Source organism: Centruroides vittatus, unplaced genomic scaffold (genome assembly GCF_030686945.1).
Source record: "Centruroides vittatus isolate TY-2023 unplaced genomic scaffold, ASM3068694v2 contig_950, whole genome shotgun sequence".
Classification (NCBI taxonomy): domain Eukaryota; kingdom Metazoa; phylum Arthropoda; class Arachnida; order Scorpiones; family Buthidae; genus Centruroides; species Centruroides vittatus.
The window spans coordinates 1,683-17,812 of NW_027122629.1; the positions used below are offsets into that span (position 1 = coordinate 1,683).

Sequence of the window (16,130 nt, forward strand, 5' to 3'; positions counted from 1 at the left end):
CAATTATTAATTTGCTCGCATTACTTTAAAATACAACGTTATCTTTTGTCATAACATCGCTTATTTTTTATTAAAAAGTTTTTAATATATAAAATAAATATTTTTTATATAAAGAATTCTTATATGTTATAAAATATATGAAGAGCGAAGACAAAGACAGAACGATCTCCCATTATAGATTATATAAGCTTATATACAGGATCCATACAAGTAATTCCCCCTGTGATTCCCTAATTTTCTACATCAAATAAAACACTTAATAAATTTTATAAAAATATACAGAATATTTCAGTCTATTAAGAAAAGTAGAATGAAAATTTAGCTAATTAATCATATTTAATTAAAAGAGAAATTATAAGATTTTATTAAATTATTATTATGTAAAATTCATTCACAGCAAAACTTCATTAGTCCAACATTCAACATCTGTGTTACTTTTATAATTTTGTAGAAAAATTGGAAAATTTGTGAAAAATATATAATTTTATCTTTACGTTTGTATTTTTTTTTTTTTTTTTTTTTTTTTTCTAATACACTCAATTTTGGCTATTGTGACACATTGCTGTAGACGTAAAATATGGAAAAAACCTATAAAGAAAACAAATTCCACAAACGTCAGAGAATCCATTGATCATTATTTCCTATACCAAACGTCAGAAAACTAAACCAATTCCTCTCTTGAATTCGGTCTTAAAATATTCCGAGTTGAATACAATTTGTAGTATTAAAATAACTTAAAATTTTTACATTCCTCTTGAATTTAATCTAATAAAGAAATGGAAAATGTAAGTAAATGTATATAATTTAATTTAAATATTATTCATCTGTTAATTTAAATTTTACCAATGATCGTTGGGTAATTGGGTGTTTTAAGAAATGCATCACTTAAAAAATATTTGTAATATAACGAATCAAATTACTTATGTAAAACGTATTTTAACTTTCACGAAATTTCTAATGAAAGTTAACTTTTTATTGATTCCTCAGTATTTACGGAAAATTGGGAATTATAATTTATATATATACAAACACTTTTATTCATAGAATATCTTTAAAATTTAAATTTGACTTTATTAACGAGCTGACATTTTGATACAGTGAATTTCCTTAAACTCTACAAAATTCAAATTACATTTTGAAAAAATGAATACGAGCTAATATTAAATTAGTATTAAAGATTTAAAAAATAATAATTTTAATCAAGAGTCATTTCTCAAAAGGAAATACTTACTGAATAATCATATTAAAAATGTATAGAGGATATGCGGAAGTTACTGTAAATCTGGTCTTATCAGAATTGTTCGTCTCTGCTAAATCCTAGAGAAACAAAAAGGAAGTTTTTATTTTACAATGTTCATTATACAAACTACAAACACCCATCTTAAAATCATTATAATAGACATTTTTGTGAATGTAACTCTAAGCTTAAATAATTTTTTTTAATACCCTGTTTTAATTCTATTTTAATTAGAAAAATGAGAAAAATTAAATATACACAAATATACTAGTTTTTGTTGATACAAGAAGAGATGACGTTAAATACCTGTGAGAAGGAATTAAACAACGAAGAAATAAGAGAAGTTTAGATGCTGAATTATTCAAATCCCTTGACACTACTTGACATTTCTTTCTATTTCCTAGAGACATTCATATATACAAGTCACGAATCGAGTCGATTTTTCAAACGCAAGAGTATTATACGAAAGTACAAAATAAACAAATAAAAGTACAGTACTTATAAACTTCACTTTCATTCTGAAAATGAATTTTTTAATATAAGAAGATATATATATTTCATTATTCTCAAATATAGATGTATCTGTCTGTAGAAAATTACAGTGTTTTAAAAAATGTGTGATAAACTGGAAAACCTAATTTTTTAGAATAAATTTTCTATCATTAGTTATTTAAATATTATTTATATAAACAATTGAAATGAAAAGTTATAAGACCTACAGTATACAGTAAAATATATTTTGTTTTTATTAGCTACTATTAATATTACAGAACCACTGTTCGGGTAGCTTATGCAAGTTATAATCAATTGTGGATCTAGCTACAAAACGTATAGTACTACGTGTTTGTTTTTTAGATTTTAAGAAAAAGACTTTCAACTTCTCGTCCGAAAACTAAGGAAGTTGAAAAGACGGTTTAAATTGATACATACCAATACCGGTGCATACATTATATTGCGGTATGATCGATAAAATGGTAGCCCGTAGATTTGGAGGTACAGTACTACAGAGATTCCAACCCTTAATTATAGTCAAATTATGTCCATAATTCAAGAAAATTTGGTCATAATTATTCAATTATGGTCAAAAGTCGCGCGGTACGTTTTGCGTTTTGCGGTATCTTATTGCTTTTAGTATTTAATGCTATATTAATTCTGTATAAAATGTGTTTTGGCATGTATTTTAGAGTGTCTGGAACGAATTAATTAGATTTACATTGATTCATGTGGAAATAATTGCCTCGGTTTTCGTCGGTTTTGGACTTTACCGATTGTTTTTGGACGAATTATTGACGAAAACCGAGGTATCACTGTATTTAAAAATTTGTATATATGTGGTATATACAAACTGTACTTTACGATCAACTTACGTTAATAAACGTAAATAGAAAATTGATAAATATAGAGACCCACCGTGACCGTAGGTGTTTTTCGGGAGCTCTCTACAAATGGCAAAAATACGGGAAAATAATCATTAAGAGAAACAAAAGTAAACACGATTCAATCTTTTCTAGAATATACGAGCACTTTCATTTATACGCTAATCGCACTCAGATAAAAAAAAAAAACACATATTTAAAGGTTTAGTTCAGTAATATTTGAAACGATGGAAAACGCTAATACAATTCAAATAGTAGGTAGGTAAAAGATTGGCCGTGATTAAACGGCAAGCAGGCCGCAGAAGATCGGATATCTTAGGAATTATTATACTGTAGCATTTGACACCCGAAACAATGATATAAGCACGAAACACGCCGTTCATATTACATGTAACAGTAACAAAATAGTCAGAGTGGTTTCATTTAAAGCGTTCCATTGCTTTTCGAAACAATAAATAGATAAAATAAACAGACTGCCGATGTCGAAACCAACGCGATTTATTGCATAATAAGAAGCTTGCTTTGTTCAATTTGTGACGACACGTCCAACTTTACGTACAGTTGATAAATTTCGGTAATTGGCTAAAACGTTAATAATCGGCGATCGCTCGCAGCCAACGCCATCGTCGAACAATTCACTTCGTAATCACTAGAATAACAGAACTTGGAATTATTTAATACACTCGCACCGTCAGAGTACGAAAAAAAAAAAACGAAAGCGTGGACGACGATGAGCCGGACGTGATTCGAACACGCAACCTTCTGATCTGGAGTCAGACGCGCTACCATTGCGCCACCGGCTCAACTACTCGTTACACTTTACTTGCTTTCTCTGTCTTCAATCGAAACGAATTTCAGTTACAAGCTTTTCGTATAGCGTGCTTTTCAATTATACATTATGCACTTGTCCGAGTTTCGCGTTTTCCTGTCAACTGCGCATGTAACTGTGTGATCATTAATTGAGTTTCAGTATTGATTCGAATGATATTGGAAATTTAGCAGATAATGCCGTTGTTTATAATTATTATTTAATGGTTTGGAAGAGGGCCGTAATTCAATTTCAGCAGAGACGATACATTTCGCTAAAAGTGGGTGTTATGGGAGTATAATCTCATCGTTATCGAATGAACTAAACCAAAAATCTAAAGACTAAAATCGTTGACGTTTCCACGAGAACTTGCAGCGAGTATGAAAATATTCGTACGAAAGTGAGGTGTCTTAGATATTTCATATTTCACGATATTCCAATCCTCTTATTTCCTACGAAGGCACGGCCTTCACAAACGAACGAAAAATGCATAGTATTTGACTGTTTTATACAGTCTTGAGCGTACCGTTAATTCTTCCTCGATTCTTTCCGTTTCGATCGATACCACTGAAACGATTTTAAATGTAGAATGAAAAACGTAACGAAACGTGATTTCCGTACAGTGCAGATGGACAGACTGTGTCTATTAGCGTAAAAGCGAACTCAGTTAACTATTGGGATGAGAAAAATGTTAAAGAAAGGTTTTTCGAAGATATGTTCTTCGGTAGTATTCATACGGTCATTTTCGCGCAAAATTCTGTCCAGCCACAGTTAGAAGAATGAAGATTTTTCGTGATATCAGATTTTGAGCGCGATTCCCGCTTTCATTCGGGTTTCAATATAACATCGGGCATTCCACTTGTATTCGTTATTCTTATGCTAGCGCTTAAGACCTTTGCAAAAGCGAACGGACAAAGAGTTCAGTACCCTTTAAGCGTGGCAAATGTCACTTCCCAGCGTTTACAAATATCATTTTTAATCTTTCACGTGAATCGGGAATGTAGACTTTGAAATTTTCCATCCCAATCAGTATTCCGAATCACTTTTTTCTCCTTCTGTTAGTGCTAATAATAACAGTAGCGGATAAGATAAAAGAGAAGAAAGTTCATCTTTGCTGACAGCTACACTTGATTTCACAACCATCTGTATTGTACAGAAACTTGTAAAGTGGAATAAATTAGTATAAACTCCATTTATCGGCTGTTTCGCGTCTTTCATTGACAATGTAACCAATCGAAAAGCACTGCCACATTACGAATGCAGAAAATAATAGCACATAGAAAACGTTAAGTACGCACAATTCATGGTTAAGCAATTCCGTTTGCACGCTATGCGACAGAAGGCGTTCGAACACGGACTTAAATCTCTTTACTGATTTCATCTTTATACGGCATTTATTTCAGTCGTGCCGAAATTCTGTGTTCAAACAAATCAAAAGACAAAAATAGTGAATAGCCTCTTACATCGTTCAACAACGCGAACAAGAGTGTCCTTTCTGTTACGCAACACGCCAGTCTTGCGTCCAGACGTATTAATCAAATTGCAGTTGATCTAATCAAAAGAGTTATCTCGTACCGCGATTCTTATCAGAAAAAGTACAAAGAGATTTGATAATGCACAAGTATAAAAGCAAGCAACTCACAACGGTGTTTAACCACTTCCGAACATTCAAAGGTGAGTAATGTTTTTAATTACTACAGTTATCGGGTAGTATTTTTACGAGACGAAATTAATTTTACACGAGCACAAATGATGACAATCGTGTCGACGTCTTTCTAGAAGTGTGAAAAATGAAGTGCTTGGCAATTTTGCTGTTATTCGGAGCAGCCTACGCTTCAATTCAACCAGGTAGGAGCTTTCTCTCGAATTTCGAAACTTTCCATTCATTCTTTACCGAAACGTATCTTATTTATTCAGTGTACGACGAACCAAGCTACGGCAATTATGAACAAGAAGGTGGATACGAACCGTAAGTTAAATTAATTATATCATTCGAAAAGAGATCGCTTTCAGCGGTGTTCTAAATTTGACGCGTACATTTCTAATGACAGATACGGAGGCGGGGAATATCAAGACCTCGGTCAAGTTCTCAGGCAAGTGAGAGATGCCTTTCAGTACGCTAGAGAATACAGCGAAGGGAAACTGCAAGAGAGTCAACAGTACCTTGTCGGGTCTGGGCAGACCGAAGGAGAGTATGACCAACGTGTTCAGCAGCTAATTCAGCAAGTGAAATCGCAAGCCAGCCAATTGAGAGAACAAGTTTATCAATACTTGGAATACTCGCAGCAGCGATATGGCCAGTACTCTCAACATCCGGGATACGAAGGCTATCAGTACTCTGGCAGTCAGTACTACGATTATCCCGAATACGGATATTATCCCTCTGGCGGCCAGTACGAAGGACAATACGGATATCAAGCTAGAAGAGTTCTACGCCAAGTCAGAAACGTTCTCCAGAGAACACAATATTACACGGAGAGAAAACTAGAAGAAGCACAGCAATCGCTTTCGCAGTACGAGCAGTCTGGACAGCAGCCAAGTCAGCAGGAACAGCAGCTAATCCAGGAAGTAAAATCAGAAGCGCACTCTTTGCAACAACAGATTTATAAATATTTGCAGTATCCCCAGGAAGAGGGAAATTACGAAGGATCCCAGCAGGTTGCCCGAATTCTCTACCAGGTACAATACATTCTGCAGGCCGCACAATACTACTCACAGAGACAGCTGGGTAGAGCCCAATATATCTTGAGCCGGTACGAACAGTCGGATTACGAACCGAGTCAGCAGGCTCGTCAATTGCTGCAGGAAGTACAGGAACAGGCCAGCTATCTGAGGGAGCAGATCTATCAAGGTACTCAATACTTCTTACAGAATTCCGGCGACGAAGATTATTCGCGTCAGCAGTATGGCCAGTACTATGGTTATCAGCAATACTCTCATGACGGATATGAAGCAAACCGCTACTACGAAAGCTATCAGGGTCAACAGTACGACAGCCAGTTGAATAGAGTACTTTCTCAAGTCAGATACGTTCTGCACAGCGCACAACAGCGTTCGCAGCAGAGACTGCAACAGGCCCAAGAACTGTATGCAGAACATCAGCAGCCAGGAAACCAAGTACAACGTTTAGCGCAGCAGCTCAGATTTCAGGCCAGCTACGTGCAGCAGCAAGTTTACGAATACACGCAGTACGATCAAGGCTACGGAGGATACGAATCCACAGGCTACTCCGGCTTCGGAAGCCAACTTCAACAACTTCGGGAAATGGTGAGTTTGCTAGTCTTTTGCTTACTGTCACTGCTAATTGTGAGTTCAGTTTAAAAACGCTCGAATTTTTACACGTTTAGGTGGAACAAGGCGTTGACACGGAAACCATCGAAACCTACGTTGGTCAGAATTTCCCGAGCGGAAGCGAAGTACGTACGGAGATATCCAAATATAGTCATTTGTCGCACAACGTGTAGCGTTACATTAAAATGTTCTATTTCAGGTGGCAGAATCGATTAGACAGCAGTTGCGGCATGGTAGACAGCAGCTGAGAAGATACCTGGAAGAAGCAATTGGAAGTGGGTATTCGGCATATAATTACGATCCGTCATCGAGCGATTATCAGCGAGTCAGGTCTTCTTTCGAACGACGTTACGGCCTCCCTTACAGCGACGATTACTACGAATTCGCCAGATACGTGGTCCAGACGTACGACGCCGACTTAAGTACAGCATCTACGTCTTCCACTGTCAGGCAGTTAGCCGAGCACGTGAGTTTGAAAAATCGCTAAAAGAAAGATGCGCTTACGTCTGGCGTGTGTTAATTAACTTTGCGAAATTTCCTTTCAGTTTCTTGCACACGTAAGCCAGGTCGGCGAAGGTGTATTGCAGCACGCACTCGAATTTTTCCGCCAATACCGACCACAGGTCGGCGAATACTATTACCGGGCAGTCAGAGACGCAGTCCGTCAGCGGCTGGATGAATAATTGACGTCTTAAAACGAACTTCTAAATAAAAATTATACCCATAATAAAGACTCGTTTGTTTTCGTCAATGCAACTTTTACGGTCACACGCACTGATAGAACTCACACATTCTTGTTACACGTACGACTAGCTAAACTAAAAATAAAAGAGTTTATTTCAGTTCGAAAACGCAAATAATCCACTACTCTACTCACACAAACGAAAAACCTAACAACTTTATTTTTCGTGTAGTCGTAAAAATATTTCATTTTTCGTTTCTTTCGCAAGAAATCGATCATTCTAACTCGACGTGTTAACGATCAGAATAACCAACTTGGAAATGTTTCTCGGAATAGACAGGAATATGGCTTTAACGACTTCACCTATAATATTTCCGCCATTAAGTTGATCGTGATCGTGAAAATAATTCGCGATGGACTACTACCTGTAATACTAACCGGCCATTGAGTGAACGCGTCTTTACCTGTATAACACGGTCGACCCATTGAGTCGTTGGTGTTTCATTTCCGCTTACAGAGGAAACGACGTACTTTTACGCGGCGAACTTTCAGCCTTCGATGTTATTCATGTCATTTCTGGTGTTACGTTCACAGTAAAATCGAACTGATGTCGATTTTACTGTGAACGTAACACTGTTGTCGATCGTAAGCTGAACGCTACGCTTCGCAGGTTAAGCGTTTGCCGTCAACGAAACTTCGTGGCGGCAGTAAGGCTATTCGAAACGAACGAAAGCTTCGACAGATACTGTAGAGGAATCCAGCCGAGAAAAATTCTATCCGACGAAAATGTCGCGATAAGAATTTATTATGACCTACATGGTAACGAAAAATCTCGTTAATAAACGTAAATAGAAAATTGATAAATATAGAGACCCACCGTGACCGTAGGTGTTTTTCGGGAGCTCTCTACAAATGGCAAAAATACGGGAAAATAATCATTAAGAGAAACAAAAGTAAACACGATTCAATCTTTTCTAGAATATTCGAGCACTTTCATTTATACGCTAATCGCACTCAGATAAAAAAAAAAACACACATATTTAAAGGTTTAGTTTAGTAATATTTGAAACGATGGAAAACGCTAATACAATTCAAATAGTAGGTAGGTAAAAGATTGGCCGTGATTAAACGGCAAGCAGGCCGCAGAAGATCGGATATCTTAGGAATTATTATACTGTAGCATTTGACACCCGAAACAATGATATAAGCACGAAACACGCCGTTCATATTACATGTAACAGTAACAAAATAGTCAGAATGGTTTCATTTAAAGCGTTCCATTGCTTTTCGAAACAATAAATAAATAAAATAAACAGACTGCCGATGTCGAAACCAACGCGATTTATTGCATAATAGGAAGCTTGCTTTGTTCAATTTGTGACGACACGTCCAACTTTACGTACAGTTGATAAATTTTGGTAATTGGCTAAAAAGTTAATAATCGGCGATCGCTCGCAGCCAACGCCATCGTCGAACAATTCACTTCGTAATCACTTGAATAACAGAACATGGAATTATTTAATACACTCGCACCGTCAGAGTACGAAATAAAAAAAAAAAACGAAAGTGTGGACGACGATGAGCCGAACGTGATTCGAACACGCAACCTTCTGATCTGGAGTCAGACGCGCTACCATTGCGCCACCAGATCAAGTACTCGTTACACTTTACTTGCTTTCTCTGTCTTCAATCGAAACGAATTTCAGTTACAAGCTTTTCGTACAGCGTGCTTTTCAATTATACATTATGCACTTGTCCGAGTTTCGCGTTTTCCTGTCAACTGCGCATGTAACTGTGTGATCGTTAATTGAGTTTCGGTATTGATTCGAATGATATTGGAAATTTTGCAGATAATGCCGTTGTTTATAATTATTATTTAATGGTTTGGAAGAGGGCCGTAATTCAATTTTAGCAGAGACGATGCATTTCGCTAAAAGTGGGTGTTTTGGGAGTATGATCTTATCGTTATCGAATTAACTAAACCTAAAATCTAAAGACTAAAATCGTTGACGTTTCCACGAGAACTTGCAGCGAGTATGAAAATATTCGTGCGAAAGTGTCTTAAATATTTCATATTTCACGATATTCCAAACCCCGTATTTCCACGAAGGTACTGTACAGCTTTTACAAACGAACGAAAAATGCATAGTATTTGACTGTTTTATACAGTCTTGAGCGTACCGTTAATTCTTCCTCGATTCTTTCCGTTTCGATTGATTAAAAGGAAATTCATCGATACCACAGAAACGATTTTAAATGTAGAATGAAAAACGTAACGAAACATGATTTCCGTACAGTGCAGATGGACAGACTGTGCCTATTAGCGTAAAAGCGAACTCAGTTTACTATTGGGATGAGAAAAATGTTAGGGAAAGGGTTTTCGTACATATGTTTTTCGGTAGTATCATACTACCGAAAAACAGTTATGGGAGGGGTCTAGGATGGGTAGGTAGTTATGGGAGGGGCCTAGTAGACGCTGTAATTTTCTGAGAGGGGCACCAGGTTAACTGTGGGGCCGCGCTGTAATTTGTTGGTGAGGGCACCTGGTTAATTTGCGTTGGGGCCGGGCTGTAATTTCCTGGGAAGGGGCACCAGGTTAACTGGTGGGCCGTGCCCACCCATGCCCTTCTTGGCTATGCTCATGGATTTATATTAATTTTCGACAAAATTCACACGTTTTCGTGAATACATTTTTTAAACTTGCCTACTGTAGTTAGAGTTAAAAACAACTTTTGATATTCTATATTTACATAGAAAAGTTAATTGATCTGTTTCGAACGAGTATATGTTTACATTTTGAATGTGTTCTGGTAAACGCGTTAAGAATTGATATCGAACTACACTCGTGGAATACGAAAATGTTAATCCTTTCGTGTATATATAGGTCTGTCAGCGTTGCTATACGTACTAGTCCTCGCCGGATGAAAAACTCGCCACCACGACCACTTTGCACACGTGAAAACTATAAGTCTACATAAATATATAATGCAAACGTTAACACTTGCACCGTTGGAGCTCTCAACTTTTTCAACATCATACTGTAGTTTCTTCTATTGTTTATCATTTCAAAATTTAAATCGGGTACTTTAATTAGAATGGAGCTCGAACGCCCGCTAGGACATCGATCTTTGGTGAAAAATTAGAACTGAGCAGTTTCAATCGCATTGTATTTTAATGGCACATATTTGAAATTATTAGTCACTTTTTGTCATTTTATTGATATATAAAAACAAAACTTTTAATCTGATATGTTTTTAAATGTTTGGTAATTTTTAGTAGAACTAATATTAATTTATCAAAGTGTCGAAATTGTAATTGTAAAGAGTATATCTGAATGATGATATCAGTGTGTTAACAAATTTCTATAATATTGCAGCAAGATTAAATACCATTTTAAGTGCCGATTTAGGAAGTCTTTATTAACCTTTCACTTGTAATATTGTGAAATTTAAAAATATATTTTTAATATTGTTACATAACTCTGGATATCTTCTATTTCGAAATAGAAGATTCGATGACGAAGAAGATATCTTCTTCGTCATTGTCTTAACTTCGAAATAGAAGATATCCAGAGTTATGTAACAATATGTAAATGAAATTGGAATACTCGGAACCACCACTAGAGGGCCAGACCAGTTATAAATATGTTAAGGACTTGATGGTATGGTAAGAAGATTATACTTCTGTTTTTAATGTAAAAACGTCAGATCCTCCATAGAAAGGCTGACGTTGATATCGTTTTAACCATGTGAATTTTCTACTTGCTGTTTGTCTTTTCGTGAAGTTTTTCTTCATGTGGTTTTAGCTGTTACTTCTGTGGTTGGTGAAAATGGATTAAACATAGACTTGAAAATGTGTATATTTTCGTCATTGTCTTAACTTCGAAATATATTTTTAAATTAAAAAGTGATAATATTCATACGAGGGAACTAACTAAATCTTGTTTAATTGTAAAAGATCTACACGTGTTAGTATTGCTATAGATATTTCGTTAGAAATAGAAAAACTAGAATTTATTTCTGTAAACCAGTTTAAAAAAAAGTAATGAGAAAAATACTTATGCGCCCATGAGAACAAAAATCGGGCATAGATAATGCAAAGAATTATTGTTATTATATTTGTTGTAATTTTACAATAGAACTCAAATTAAGCCACATTAATTCAAATACTCTCTCGGCAGATTTGTATCTATTTAAATACATTAATTCTGAAAAATATATTTGATTTTAGCATAATTTATTAATGACTATTTGATTAACTTTACTTCTAAAAAAATTAAATAATCGAATTTTGGATATTCGATTATAATTTAAATAATAAAATATAAAATTTCAGTTTGAAAATATAAGTGATATGATATTGAAATTTTCCAAAATATAACATTTAAAAAATTGATGATATTTTCAAATTTAATGCATGCTATAGATTTTGTAATGTTATAAAAATCTTATATTTCAAATACTTCAATATCGAAATAATTCCGTAAAGAAAAATTCTTTAATGTTTGGTGTATTTATAACTCCTTAAAGAATTTTGAACAGATTCTATAATAAAAATTTATCAAATTTTAAGAATGTCAATTTTTATTATTTTTACACAAAACGAAATTGGATTTATTCTATTCGATATTAAATTAAATATGAAATGTTAGACATTTTCCTCCGCAATGAAAACAATTTCATTTTTATATTGGCACAAATCTAAAAGTCTTTGACTTTCCATCAAAAAATTTCAATTATAAGCATAGAAATGAACTTTAAAAAATGTCGATTAAAACACTCTTAATACTCAGAACCTCTCCATTCATGGTCAAACCCCCTGTTGTCCGCAGGGTCAATCTCCTCGGCATCCACATCACAACTACACCTTTCCGGTCCGCCCACATCCATCACATTCACAACAAATGCAATCGTCTCCTTAACATTTAAAATTTATTTTGTATACTAGTACTTTCTATATATTAACAGGACTTATTATACTGGAAAATATGGATGCAGATATTTAGTCTTACAGATCAAAAATAACGTTCTTTATTTAGTTCACCTGCGCCAGTCCGAAGACCTCACTAAATCATTCAATCGGTAGTAGCGACGGGCGGTGTGTACAAAGGGCAGGGACGCTACTACCGTCGCTACTACCGATTGAATGATTTAGTGAGGTCTTCGGACTGGCGCAGGTGAACTAAATAAAGAACGTTATTTTTGATCTGTAAGACTAAATATCTGCATCCATATTTTCCAGTATAATAAGTCCTGTTAATATATAGAAAGTACTAGTATACAAAATAAATTTTAAATTAAGTTAAAAAAGGACACAAATGCATAATAATTAAAAAGTCTCTTTAACATCTTCAAGATACAGTATTCTGCAGAAGAAGCACGGTGGTTCCCCAAAGACCTCGTCACCATAGCCGACAGCATCATCGGTAGCATTATAACCTACACAATTCCTGGCATTGCATCCTTCACGCCCACTCATTACAAGATCCTCGACTCCATTCAAACACAGTACCTCAAATTATGTTTGGGTCTTTTCTTTACAACTAACAACATTGTTACCTTCTGGGCAACTAAAAGAACCACGATCGAACTGCGCTTCCAAAAAATCATTATCAAACAGTACAGCACGTACCTAAAAAAAGCGAACGACGACCATCTCTTCCACGAGATTTTACAACATATTCACCACCCAGACGGTGTTACTCTGGTCGAAATTCCGTTCAATCATTTCACCCGTAACTGGATCACCAGCCACAACATCACCATCTCGCCCAACAATCTCCCCTCTTACAACACCCACCTTTACACTCATCACCATATCTTTCTCGCCGACTACGACTTCCAGTGCACAAACAACCGTAAAACAGCATCCGACTTTTTTTTTAAAGATCTGGCGCGATCCTCATTCTTCCCTCACTTTCATTGTCACTGATGGCTCCAAAACGCTCCACAGAGTTTCAGCTGCGTATATCGACGACACTCACAGTAGTGGGCCGTGACGTTGTGACGTCACGGCCCACTTCACCCTCCACCCTCCACCCTCCACCCTCCACCCTGATTCCTCCATCTTCACGGCCAAGGGTTATGCCATTCTGCAGGCAATCTCTTATGTCACTACCTCTTGTGACAATGCCGTCATCTGCACAGATTCCAAATCTATCCTCTCCGCCTTGATTAACTATAATGTCAACTCTCCTACCTTCATTCGAAGCATTCACGAGCGCCTCTACACCCACTACTACCAAAACAAACACTTACATCTCGTTTGGGCTCCGGCCCATCCAGGCATCGGAATCAATGAAAAAGTGGACGCCCTCGCCAAAAGTAATCCGTCCACTTCTGTCAATTCCAACTACATCACACCTAAAGACCTCCTTGTTGTCCTGCACCTTGATCACCAGCAGAGCATGGAAGACGCCTGGAACCACTGTCCTAATCTTTCCAATTACCCCTGGCAACACAACTGTTCACATATCAGCATACCCTCCATCACCGATCGCCACATAAACGTCCTTGTTAATTAAAGCGGGCGTTTAAATTATCGGTTAAAAATCAATATAGGGATTTGTCTTTTTTTAATGGTTAATAGGTGTAATTTTTCGAACACTTGCTTTTTTCTGTAAATAATTCGTAAACAATTACATTTAAGCCACCACAAGCTGTAAAGATCACAAATGACGTCATACCGAATATCTTCCTGTTATAATCTTACGAGTTGGAGCATTCCGTTCTAAACATTACTGTGACCATAGGGTCGGCACGTCACGATGCCCTGTCAAGATGACACCAGTATGTCCGAGTCGCGATACGATCTCGTTCTCGCGCGAGCGGTCACGTATTAAAGGCGGCCGGATCCGGATGGAGACGACACGAGAGACAAGGCAGTTAGGGAAGTGCACCAAACACAATTCTAACAATAACAAATATTCATTTATTTAACTAAGTACACAAGAGACTAGTAACTTATAGCCTAAGTTACGTCTTTGATCTAACAAGTTCGCAAGTCGGGGTAGAGAGAGTTTACATCTAGATACTTTGTATAGATACCTTTATTTTCTGGATTGAGGAATTCGGATCCCGAAGAAGTTCACTGGGAGTTGCTATTTCTCTTCCTTCCGAAGTTGCTTTTGTGGAGACACATTCGGAAGATGTGTCACCTTGTGAAGGAAGTAAATCCGGTGAAACACAATCACATCCTTCCATCTTTTTTTAATTGTTAGGAAAAGTTTTTTTTGTATAGAAATTTATCTATTAATTTATTATTTATAAAAATTTTCTCTCTGAAACAATTTGCTTTGAAGTTATTAAAAATTTAGACGTTAATAGTTCATAACCTTTACTTATAACTTTTTCTCTTCATAAAAGGCTATAGAAAAACGCGGGAGAAAATCTAGGCTCTCACATTACTGTATAATTTTTTACGGAGAAATCATTCGGTCTATCTAAAGATTTAACTTGTTTTCATTTTTGACTAATGGTAATTACAAATAAAGCATTCGTAATTTGTAATTACGATCAGAAAATACTACAAAACGAGTCCGGCTATTAGCGCTATTTTACGCAGCGGCATAATTTAGAACTAATACTCGCTCGGGGTCTAGACGCTTGTGTATTTTCATTGGCTGAACTAAAGATTCGCCACAACTTCACAAATGTTCAGCTGATTTTGTATTAAATTAAGCACATAAAAACTAACGGAATTTTAGCACGACTTTCCTGGTGACATTAAGCATCAGTTTAATTAATATTGAAGTTGCCGACTAAATAGCTATTCGGCGGGTGTGATTCATCAGGCCCACGTTACAATGCACGCACAGTTCACCTTTGTTTTATAATTATATACAATCATTTCTAGAAATGGTAATTTAAGTGCCATTAAATAATCATCTCTGATGATATTACGGTAAAAATATCGAGTTGTTCTTGTATTTTCGCCACGTATTTGCTTTAATTTCGTTTTATATTTCCGGTGTACGGTCTTGGTTAACGCGAAATGTTTATATTTACGTGTTCGTTTTTCACGTCAGCACCAGCACGTGCATTTATCGAACCGGCTCTATTCTAACTCCTAGCCCCACAACCGGTGTGTCTTTTTAATCGTCACTATACACGCTTTCAGATTCTGAAATTATAATTTAAAAAAAAAATCAAAAATTGTTGATAAAAATTCCCTTCTTCACGGTTTAACGCGTAACAAACGAATTTAACAATTGAACTTGTTGTTGTTGCGTTTTGCTCTTGATTGGAAGAGTGCGATTTGGAAAGCGATTCGAAGATGTTTTTTGATGGTGGAAAGTATCGACCCCTGCCCCATCCCCCTGGGTATGAGACGTTTTACATTTTATTATTATTTATTGGGATAAGAAATTCGTTTTAGAGATTAAAGGCTTTATAGAAAAACTTCCATCTACAATATATAATTAGGCCTAATTAAATGAAATGTTAAAGATTCCGACTCTGGTTTATATCTGAAGTAGACTTTACGATTTTTGTGTCTTCTTGTAATAGAGGGCTTTATAAGACACAGTTTAGGGCTTTTCAATGTACAGTTATTTAAACGAGTAATCGGGCCTCTTTTATATTACAGATTCGTGTCTAACTCTGGTACGGAATATGACGAAATTTACTAAAATTTTAATCCGAATTTCGTTTAATAAATATAAACTATAACTTTTTAAATTTTAATATGCATTGTTTTAAAATAACAGAAAAAGATTTAGACTAGTCGAGTCTTCAG

At 35.8% G+C, this 16,130-nt stretch overlaps 1 long non-coding RNA gene and 2 other non-coding genes across 3 annotated transcripts; 1 reads left to right on the top strand and 2 right to left on the bottom strand.

Annotated features, from left to right (window-relative positions):
- Positions 1 to 3,344: 3,344 nt before the first annotated feature.
- Positions 3,345 to 3,416, bottom strand: TRNAW-CCA (transfer RNA tryptophan (anticodon CCA)). The gene has a single exon. It is a non-coding gene; the product is annotated as a tRNA-Trp (tRNA).
- A 1,763-nt stretch (positions 3,417 to 5,179) lies between these two features.
- Positions 5,180 to 5,523, top strand: LOC136985054 (uncharacterized). The gene is made up of 3 exons (XR_010882271.1): positions 5,180 to 5,269; positions 5,339 to 5,390; positions 5,473 to 5,523. It is a non-coding gene; the product is annotated as an uncharacterized lncRNA (long non-coding RNA).
- Positions 5,524 to 8,973: 3,450 nt separating this feature from the next.
- On the bottom strand, positions 8,974 to 9,045 carry TRNAW-CCA (transfer RNA tryptophan (anticodon CCA)). The gene has a single exon. It is a non-coding gene; the product is annotated as a tRNA-Trp (tRNA).
- Between the last annotated feature and the right edge of the window lie 7,085 nt (positions 9,046 to 16,130).